The following is a 10553-nucleotide window of genomic DNA, read 5'->3' on the forward strand; positions in this document are numbered from 1 at the left end:
CTTTTGTTTCGGTTGAGGCTTCTGTTGGGAGAAAAGTTTTTCAAGCGGTGGTGCCTTCTGTTTAGGTTACCTGTCTTGTCCCTCCCTAATCATCTGTGTCCTCTAGCTTGGGTATTGGTTCCCACTAGTAATTGATTATGCCGTGGACTCACCATATCTTAGGAAAGAAAACATAATATATGCTTACCTGATACATTTCTTTCTTTCTGCATATGGTGAGTCCACGGCCCCGCCCTTTATTTTAAGAAAGTAATTTTTTTACTAACACCTCAGGCACCTCTACACCTTTGTGTTTTCTTCTTTTTCCATTTCCCTTCGGTTGAATGACTGGGTGTTATAGGTAAGGGAAGTGACATTTAACAGCTTTGCTGTGGTGCTCTTTGCCTCCTCCTGCTGGCCAGGAGTGATATTCCCACTAGTAATCGATGATGCCGTGGACTCACCATATCCGGAAATAAATACATTTATCAGGTAAGCATAAATTATGTTTCTCCTACATTGGTGTATCCGGTCCACGGCTTCATCCTTACTTGTGGGATATTCTCAATCCCTACAGGAAGTGGCAAAGAGAGCACACAGCAAAGCTGTCCATATAGCTCCCCTCAGGCTCCGCCCCCCCAGTCATTCTCTTTGCCGCTTTAACTAGTAGCATCTCCCCGGGGGTGGTAAAGAGTATGTGGTGTTAGTGGTAGTTTTTTATTTCTTCTATCAAGATGATTCTTTAGCTGAAGGGTGTGAAGATAGCTCGCTATCCTCCCCTTCTGTGTCAACACCAGCTATGCCCGCGCAAGCGATGCCCAGTACATCTAACGCACCAATTGCGATTACTATGCAACAGTTAGCGGCAGTAATGGATAATTCTCTCTCAGCATTTTTATCCAAACTGCCTGCTTTTCCTAGGAAGCGTGATTGCTCAGTTTTAAACACAGAGGATGAGCAAGCAGACGCAGAGGATAAGTTATCTGTAGTTCCCTCACACCAATCTGACCTTAAAAATTCTAAACAAATTCCTCAGAGTTCCATCATTCAAAATGGAAACCATTCGGACAATTTTACCAACGATCCAGGAGGGTCAATACATGACTACCGTGGACTTAAAGGATGCGTACCTGCATATTCCTATCCACAAAGATCACCATCAGTTCCTGAGGTTCGCCTTTCTGGACAAGCATTACCAGTTTGTGGCTCTTCCGTTCGGATTAGCCAATGCTCCCAGAATTTTCACAAAGGTGCTAGGGTCCCTTATAGCGGTGCTAAGGCCGAGGGGCATTGCAGTAGCACCTTACCTAGACGACATTCTAATACAAGCGTCGTCCCTTCCCAAAGCAAGGGCTCATACAGACATTGTTCTAGCCTTTCTCAGATCTCACGGGTGGAAGGTGAACATAGAAAAAAGTTCCCTGTCCCCGTCCACAAGGGTTCCCTTTCTGGGAACAATAATAGACTCAGTAGAAATGAAGATCTTTCTGACAGAGGTCAGGAAGTTAAAGCTTCTGAACGCTTGTCGAGTTCTTCAATCCATTCCTCAGCCCTCCATAGCTCAGTGCATGGAGGTAATAGGACTAATGGTTGCGGCAATGGACGTTGTTCCTTTTGCTCGAATTCATTTAAGACCATTGCAACTGTGCATGCTCAAACAGTGGAATGGGGATTATGCAGACTTGTCTCCCCAGATTCAAATGGACCAGAAAACCAGAGACTCACTCCTCTGGTGGCTGTCTCTAGATCACCTGTCTCAGGGAATGAGTTTCCGCAGACCGGAGTGGATCATCGTCATGATCGACGCCAGTCTTTTAGGCTGGGGCGCGGTTTGGGAGTCCCTGAAGGCTCAGGGTCTATGGTCTCGGGAAGAATCTCTTCTCCCGATAAACATATTGGAATTGAGAGCGATATTCAATGCGCTCCAGGCATGGCCTCAACTAGCGGAGGCCAGATTAATCAGATTTCAGTCGGACAACATGACGACTGTAGCGTACATCAATCATCAGGGGGGAACGAAGAGTTCCCTGGCGATGAGAGAGGTATCCAAGATCATCAAATGGGCAGAGGATCGCTCCTGCCATCTATCAGCAATTCACATCCCAGGAGTGGACAACTGGGAAGCGGATTATCTGAGTCGTCAGACTTTCCATCCGGGGGAGTGGGAACTTCACCCGGAGGTTTTTGCCCAGTTAACTCAACTATGGGGCATTCCGGATCTGGATCTGATGGCGTCACGTCAGAACTCAAAAGTTCCATGTTACGGGTCCAGGTCCAGGGATCCCAAGGCGACACTGGTAGATGCCTTAGCAGCGCCTTGGTCGTTCAATCTAGCTTATGTCTTTCCACCGTTTCCTCTTCTACCACGGCTAGTAGCCAGGATCAAACAGGAGAAGGCTTCGGTAATTCTGATAGCTCCTGCGTGGCCACGCAGGACCTGGTATGCAGACCTGGTGAATATGTCATCGGTTCCACCATGGAAGCTACCTTTGAGGCAGGACCTTCTAATTCAAGGTCCATTCGTACATCCAAACCTAGTCTCTCTGCAACTGACTGCTTGGAGATTGAACGCTTGATTCTAGCTAAGTGTGGGTTTTCGGATTCAGTTATAGATACCCTGATTCAGGCTAGAAAGCCTGTCACTAGGAAAATTTACCATAAGATATGGCGGAAATATCTTTGTTGGTGCGAATCCAAGGGTTACTCATGGAGTAAGATTAGGATTCCAAGGATTTTAGCTTTTCTCCAAGAAGGATTGGAGAAAGGTTTGTCAGCTAGTTCCTTAAAAGGACAGATATCAGCTCTGTCTGTTTTGTTACACAAACGTCTGGCAGCAATGCCAGATGTTCAGGAGTTTGTGCAGGCTTTAGTCAGAATCAAGCCTGTCTACAGACCTGTGGCTCCTCCATGGAGTCTAAATTTAGTTCTTTCAGTTCTTCAGGGGGTTCCGTTTGAACCTCTACATTCCATAGATATTAAGTTACTATCTTGGAAAGTTTTGTTTTTGGTTGCTATCTCTTCCGCTAGAAGAGTTTCTGAATTGTCTGCTTTGCAGTGTAATTCACCCTATCTGGTGTTTCATACAGATAAGGTCGTTTTACGTACCAAACCTGGTTTTCTTCCAAAAGTGGTTTCCAATAAGAATATTAACCAGGAAATAGTTGTTCCTTCTCTGTGTCCTAACCCAGCTTCTAACAAGGAACGTCTGTTACACAATCTCGATGTGGTTCGTGCTTTGAAGTTTTACCTAAAAGCAATTAAAGATTTCAGACAAACATCGTCCTTGTTTGTCTATTCTGGTAAGAGGAGAGGTCAAAAAGCGACTGCGACCTCTCTGTCTTTCTGGCTGAAAAGCATCATCCGGTTGGCTTATGAGACTGCTGGAAGGCAGCCTCCTGAACGAATTACAGCTCACTCTACTAGAGCTGTGGCTTCCACTTGGGCTTTCAAGAATGAGGCTTCTGTTGAACAGATCTGTAAGGCAGCGACTTGGTCTTCACTGCATACATTTGCCAAATTTTACAAATTCAATACTTTTGCTTCTTCGGAGGCTATTTTTGGGAGAAAGGTTTTGCAAGCAGTGGTGCCATCCGTTTAGGTTACCTGACTTGTTCCCTCCCTTCATCCGTGTCCTAAAGCTTTGGTATTGGTTCCCACAAGTAAGGATGAAGCCGTGGACCGGATACACCAATGTAGGAGAAAACAGAATTTATGTTTACCTGATAAATTTCTTTCTCCTACGGTGTATCCGGTCCACGGCCCACCCTGGCATTTTAGTCAGGTTTAAATTTATTTTTTATAAACTACAGTCACCACTGCACCCTATGGTTCTCCTTTTTCTCCTAACCGTCGGTCGAATGACTGGGGGGGCGGAGCCTGAGGGGAGCTATATGGACAGCTTTGCTGTGTGCTCTCTTTGCCACTTCCTGTAGGGATTGAGAATATCCCACAAGTAAGGATGAAGCCGTGGACCGGATACACCGTAGGAGAAAGAAATTTATCAGGTAAACATAAATTCTGTTTTTTTTATATAGTTTAAGCTTTGGTGTTTTTTTTATTTCACAGGTAAGTTTTTATTTATTTTAAGATATTTATATTGTAACTTTAATTTAAATTTAAGGGGGTGTTAGGTTTAGGGGTTAAAAGTTTAATTTAGTGTGTCGCGATGTGGGGGTTAATAGATGTTTTTTAGTAGTAGCGATGTGGGGGGTTGGCGGTGTAGGGGTTAATACTTTAATTTAGTGTTGGCGATGTGGGCGGCGGATTAGGGATTAATAGATTTTATATAGTATTTGCGATGCGGGTATGGTTGTTTAGGGGTTAATAGGTAGTTTATGGGTGTTAGTGTACTTTGTAACATTTTTGTTATGAGTTTTGTGAAACTTTTTTTTTCACAAAATCTATAACTACTATTTTTTGATCGCAGAATGGATTGTTGCGGTATAAGCTATAACGTTAGCGTAATAGCCTGACCAAACAACTTGTATTACGGGAGACCACACTACACACTGAAAAGCCATTTTTTGATTGCGGAATGCAAAGTTGAAGTACAGGCTAAAACGCTTGTGGTATAGCCGTATCGCCGCTACTTGTAATATGGGTGAGCTGCTATTTCGTGTGCAAAGGCCAATTTTTCAGCGGTATAGCCGTACCCCAAAACTTGTAATTTAGGTGAATGTAATCTATATGGCACAAATAAACTAACGCCATTTAGCTGGGAAAACTGTCAAATGCTTTGAGATAAGAGGCGGCCTTCAAGATTTTAGAAATTAGAATATGAGCCAACCTAGGTTTAGCTTTCAGCAAAGAATACCAAGAACACAAAGCAAATTTCATGATAAAAGTGAGTTTTAAAGTTGTTTAAAATTGCATGCCCTTATCTGGATCATGAAAGTTTAATTTTGACTAGATTGTCCCTTTAAGGGCCAAATGTCTTATTCAAGGCTTGACTACTTTTACTGTAGGTCTTTGTGACAAATCAGGGTTAACTAAATCTGCACCAGTCATTTGTTTAGCACAGTAAAGGGTTTACAGACCCTTTCCACCTTAATCAATTTGTTACAGTCTAGCCACTCTATGCAAGCATGTGACTTAGGGATCGATTTATCAAAGCCCTACGGCTGCAAGTTCTCACAAGAACTTGCTCGCCGTAATTTAACAAGCAGCGGTCACCAGACTGCCGCTTCCCTAACTTCTTCGCCACCTCTAAGGTGGCGAAATTCAATCTCCGTGGTCGAGTCCGACCGAGGAGATTGACAGCTCCTGCCCGCACGTGATTGGCTGTATGCGGGCAGTGGGCGGGATTGCACGTGAGTGCTTGTGTGCAATGGTGATTACCTGCAGGTAATTTTGCCCCGCCACAGGTGAGCTGAGGCGTACAGGGGCGCATATACGCACCCCTGTCCACCTCAGCTTTGATAAATCTAGCCCTTAGTTCAGTGGCTGCAAGGATTACTAGTCTGTTCTAGACCTAGAAAAATGCCTAAAATTCCCCTTTAATGCCACCCACACTAAGCAATCTCTAAGCTGCAACGATTTAAGATTTATTATATGGGAAATGTTAAGGGAAACCCAGACTAACAAATTAAAATCCCAAAGTACAATTTAGCAAAAATTATTCTAAAAAAAACACAGTATTAATATACTTTCAGTAACGTGGTTCAAATATTAGAACATTTAAAGAAAGTCAGTTACAGTGCATTACTAAGAAAAGTGTGTTATTGAGGGCTCTGGGTTATCTAAGGGAAAAACACAGGAACACATTTCTTCTGAAAAAAACAAATGTTTTTAGCACACAGGCTAAATAAAAAAAACTTTAACAGCTAAATCATGAGGTCTTCATGACAGTCTTGTACCATGAATAAGGTGTAAACAGCCCTAGTTGGTACTTGTAGCATGTCCGATTATATTAGTTTGCTATTTATCTAACATGAACTCCGGTTGTCTGACTTGGAATCTGCAACTATAACTCTGAGAAGTCCTTAATTTATACTGAAACTGTGGACTTATTGAATTTAACCCATTGTCACATGTCCAACATACTGTCTTTTTTTACAGAGTATGAAGGTGGCATCATCACAAATTATCATCGTGCCAAGTATCTCTTCAGCAGTGATGCAAATCATTACGACACACTGAGGTATAGATAATTCTGTAAACTATTTTGCTGCAAAATACATTTGTCTTTGGTGTTTATTTTTTAATGTCAGCTGTTTTCTTTTATAGAATTTACAACAGCCTAGCTTATGTGAATGATAAAGCCACAGTATTTCACTCCAGCTTTCTTCAAACAAACACTAGATGTGAAAGCAAGGACTCAGTATCTCTGGGGCACTTCATTCTACCACCAACATGTCTGCAACAAGGTTGTATATCATGATATTGTACTATCTGCCAAATAAATATGTATGTGTTGTGTGAATATATCTTTATCTATATATACCGTTTCTATCTGTGTGTATATGAGCAAGTGTTACAGTCACAAGACTAAAACAACCCGGGTAATAAGCGCAAACAATAAGACACCAAAATTAAACTTGTATTGATTAAATAAATTGATTCAGCTAAAGTCCTGAGAGACAATATATGACAGGATAGAGTTAAAATGTAGCAACAGGAGTAGGGCAGTGCAGAGCATAAGGAACTTAATGGGATATAAAATGTTAAATCTTTTATTTTCTTAAATGGAAAGAGTCCACAGCTGCATTCATTACTTTTGGGAAATAAGAACCTGGCCACCAGGAGGAGGCAAAGACAAACCAGCCAAAGGCTTAAAGGGATACTGTAAGTAAATATTTTCTATGCCTGTTACTAACTAACTACCCCAAATACGCTTTTTATCAATAGCATTTCATTAACATATCTCTACCGTATATCAGAAATCTTGTCTGCAAATTTAATTGTTTTCCAAACCCACTCTGTGGGTATCCTTTGCTCTGTACCAATCCGTTTACAATACCTAGGTTTCAAAATGGCGCTTTAAACACAAAGTTATTGGTTTAAGTATTTTGAACATGCAGTGCTGAAAATAGTGGGCAGGATAACGTGACATCATCGGCGAATAAAAGATATAACTTTTAGAACGTTATGAAACTTCGTTTTGGAGAAAATATAGGTCAGTAGGTTTTAATTAATGTTTATTAACTTTAATATGTTAGTTGTTTAGCTTAAAAATTATAACAGAAAGTAATCCTTTAACTACTCCTCCCAGTCCCCTCATCCCCCATTCATTCTTTGCCTTTCATCCCAGGAGGATGGCAGAGATGTGTCAGAATTTTTAATTTTTGTTTTTGTCTCTTATGGAGGGTAGTACTCTTCGACATGGGACAGGAGTTTTAAAGGGACACTGAGCCCAAATTTTTCATTTGTGATTCAGATAGAGCATGCAATTTTAAGCAACTTTCTAATTTACTTCTATTATCAAATGTTCTTCATTCTCTTGATTTTTTTTTTTTTAAAAAGCAAGAATGCAAGTTTAGATGCCGACCCATTTCTGATGAACAACCTGGGTTGTTCTTGCTGATTGGTGGATAAATGTATCCACCAATAAACAAGTGCTGTCCAGGGTGCTGACTTTCTTTTTCAAATAAAGATAGCAAGAGAAGAAAGAAACAATGATAATAGGAGTAAATCTGAATCATTAAATAAAAAAAAATGGGTTCAGTATCCCTTTAAGTAGTCCTGTCAGTGAGGGCTTGGATGAAAGTTAGAGTCCGGAGATGCAGGGAGTTTCTTTCTTTGAAACCATCCCGACTCATATTAACAGTTCCTAAAGCAATCTGCGTTGTCTAACCGCTTCGCTGCCTGCTTTCTTCTCTCAAGTCCATGGCGGAGGCGATGCTGCTATCCGTCACACTTGAAGGGCTGTGTTCCTGTTCTACGGCGTAGATTCCGGTAAGATTGTTTCATTTTATTTTATTCGCAATGTACTGTAATGTGAATGTTTCCCGAGAGGCTACCACCTTGCAGGTCTAACTTATAACATAAGGGTCTCAGTGAGTCTCTCTTAGTATCTTGTAATCGAGGGTTAATATCTCCTGAGGGGGGTTATTGAACAGGGGGGGTTATAATCATGTTTGTTATGTGATTCAACCTGCTTATGTGCAATGTTTACTGGGCTCGTGGTTGGAACATTGAGGCCTTTGTAAGTGACACAGTCTTTTGGCTGGGCGCGCTTGTTTGGACTGTACGGTTCACCTTGTGTTCGGGCGTGACTACGTTCCGTTGTTCCATTTCTGCATTCCCGACTGCGTGGCGAAGGAAATTTTCTAGTCCGCAGGGGTCTGTTCATAGGAGGTGGTGAGTGCCCCAGCCATTGGGGGTGTCAGGTGCCATTTTAGTTTTTTGACTACTTTAGTCCATATTTAAATATCTTCTATCCAGCTATGGAGGATACTGATGCTGAGACTGTGTTAATTTCAGATTCAGTTACAGAGAATTCTGATACTGAGACTATTTTGATTTCAGATTCTGCGTCCGGTGATGAATCCGGAGTGGCCTCGTTGACGCCTGTCAACCAGTTTTGTTCCGTATGCCATTTTAGAGCTCCTGGTTCCTCAGGCTCGGGGAATCCAGGGACTGCTGAGCCATCCGCCTCTGTCCTCCAATAGGCGAGTTCCCTACCAAATCATACTTCTGCACATGCGGTTAACCTAGTTTATGGTTCCTCCATGCGGGGTGGCGTGTTTACCCCGTAGGTTGCAGCATGTTTTCGCTTCCACATAATATTGGCGATTGTTCATCTGCAGAGTCCAGTTGTTTATTTGAGAATGTGCTTGTGCCCTATTGTCCCGGGCCTTCCGCATTGGGGAGGGCCTCTACAGTTCCCCGCGGGTGTATCTGTCCCTGAGTGTTGTGCCTTCCGTTACAGGATTGCGAGCCTTCGCGTGTTGCTCAGACATGTATTTCAGTAATCTCCTGATTGTCATTTGTTAGAGAGTCATTTGTTAGAGATCTTTCCCAGTTTGGTGTGATAGGGCTCCGTTTGGCTGATCCTGCGGGTAGGCCTGTGTCTTTTTGGGTGTTAACCTCCAGGTTGCCTTATATTTTATTTATATCTGATGGAATGTCTTTTATTTGTTTTTGGTTCCTTCAGGAATCTTCTGGGATTCATACTCTTTATTACTTCTTTCTCTTGTTAAGTGTATTCAGTCCACGGGTCATCCATTACTTATGGGATATATTCCCTTCCCAACAGGAAGTTGCAAGAGGATCACCCAAGCAGAGCTGCTATATAGCTCCTCCCCTCATATGTCATATCCAGTCATTCTCTTGCAACTCTCAACATAGGAGGTCGTGAGAGGAGTGTGGTGTTTTATACTTAATTATTTCTTCAATCAAAAGTTTGTTATTTTTAAATGGCACCGGAGTGTGCTGTTTTTTTCTCAGGCAGTATTTAGAAGAAGAAATCTGCCTGCGTTTTCTATGATCTTAGCAGAAGTAACTAAGATCCACTGGCTGTTCTCGCACATTCTGAGGAGTGAGGTAACTTCAGAAAGGGAATAGCGTGTGGGGTCTCCTGCAAATGAGGTATGTGCAGTAAAATATTTTTCTAAGGAATGGAATTGACTAAGAAAATACTGCTGATACCGAAGTAATGTAAGTACAGCCTTAAATGCAGTGGTAGCGACTGGTATCAGGCTGATTAAATGTATGTGCAGTAATGTAATTTTCTAAGGAAAGGAACTTATAGGGGCATGAATTTTTCCACATGGCTGACTTATATTTCTGCATAGAAACAGTTAACTGAGGTTTCCCACTGCTGTAATAATGAGTGGGAGGGGCCTATTTTAGCGCTTTTTTGTGCAGTAAAAATTCAGTCACAGTCTTCCCGCTTCTTCCTGCATGACCCAGGACGTCTCTAGAGAGCTCAGAGGTTTTCAAAAGTCATTTTGAGGGAGGTAATCAGTCACAGCAGACCTGTGACAGTGTGTTTGACTGTGTTAAAAACGTTTATTTGCATATTGATTATCCGTTTTTGGGTATTAAGGGGTTAATCATCCATTTGCTAGTGGGTGCAATGCTCTGCTAAACTAATATATTTACTGTGAAAATTTGGTTGCTATAACAGACTTGGTTCATTGTTATTTCAACTGTGACAGTTTTTTGTGCTTCTTAAAGGCGCAGTAGCGTTTTTTATATTGCTTGTAAATTTATTTTAAAGCATTTTCCAAGCTTGCTAGTCTCATTGCTAGTCTGTTTAAACATGTCTGACACAGATGAATCTGTTTGTTCACTATGTTTGTAGGCCAATGTGGAGCCCCATAGAAATATGTGTACTAAATGTATTGATGTCACTTTAAATAATAAAAGTCAGTCTTTATCTGTAAAGGAATTATCACCAGACAACTAGGGGGAAGTTATGCCGACTAACTCTCCTCACGTGTCGGTACCTTCGCCTCCCGCTCAGGAGGCGCGTGAGATTGTGGCGCCAAGTACATCAGTGACGCCCATACAAATCACGTTAGAAGACATGGCTACTATTATGAATAATACCCTGACAGAAGTGTTATCTAAATTGCCAGAATTAAGAGGCAAGCACGATAGCTCTGGGATAAGGACAGAGCGCGCTGGTG

The sequence above is a fragment of the Bombina bombina genome, chromosome 6 (genome assembly GCF_027579735.1).
Source record: "Bombina bombina isolate aBomBom1 chromosome 6, aBomBom1.pri, whole genome shotgun sequence".
Classification (NCBI taxonomy): Eukaryota; Metazoa; Chordata; class Amphibia; order Anura; family Bombinatoridae; genus Bombina; species Bombina bombina.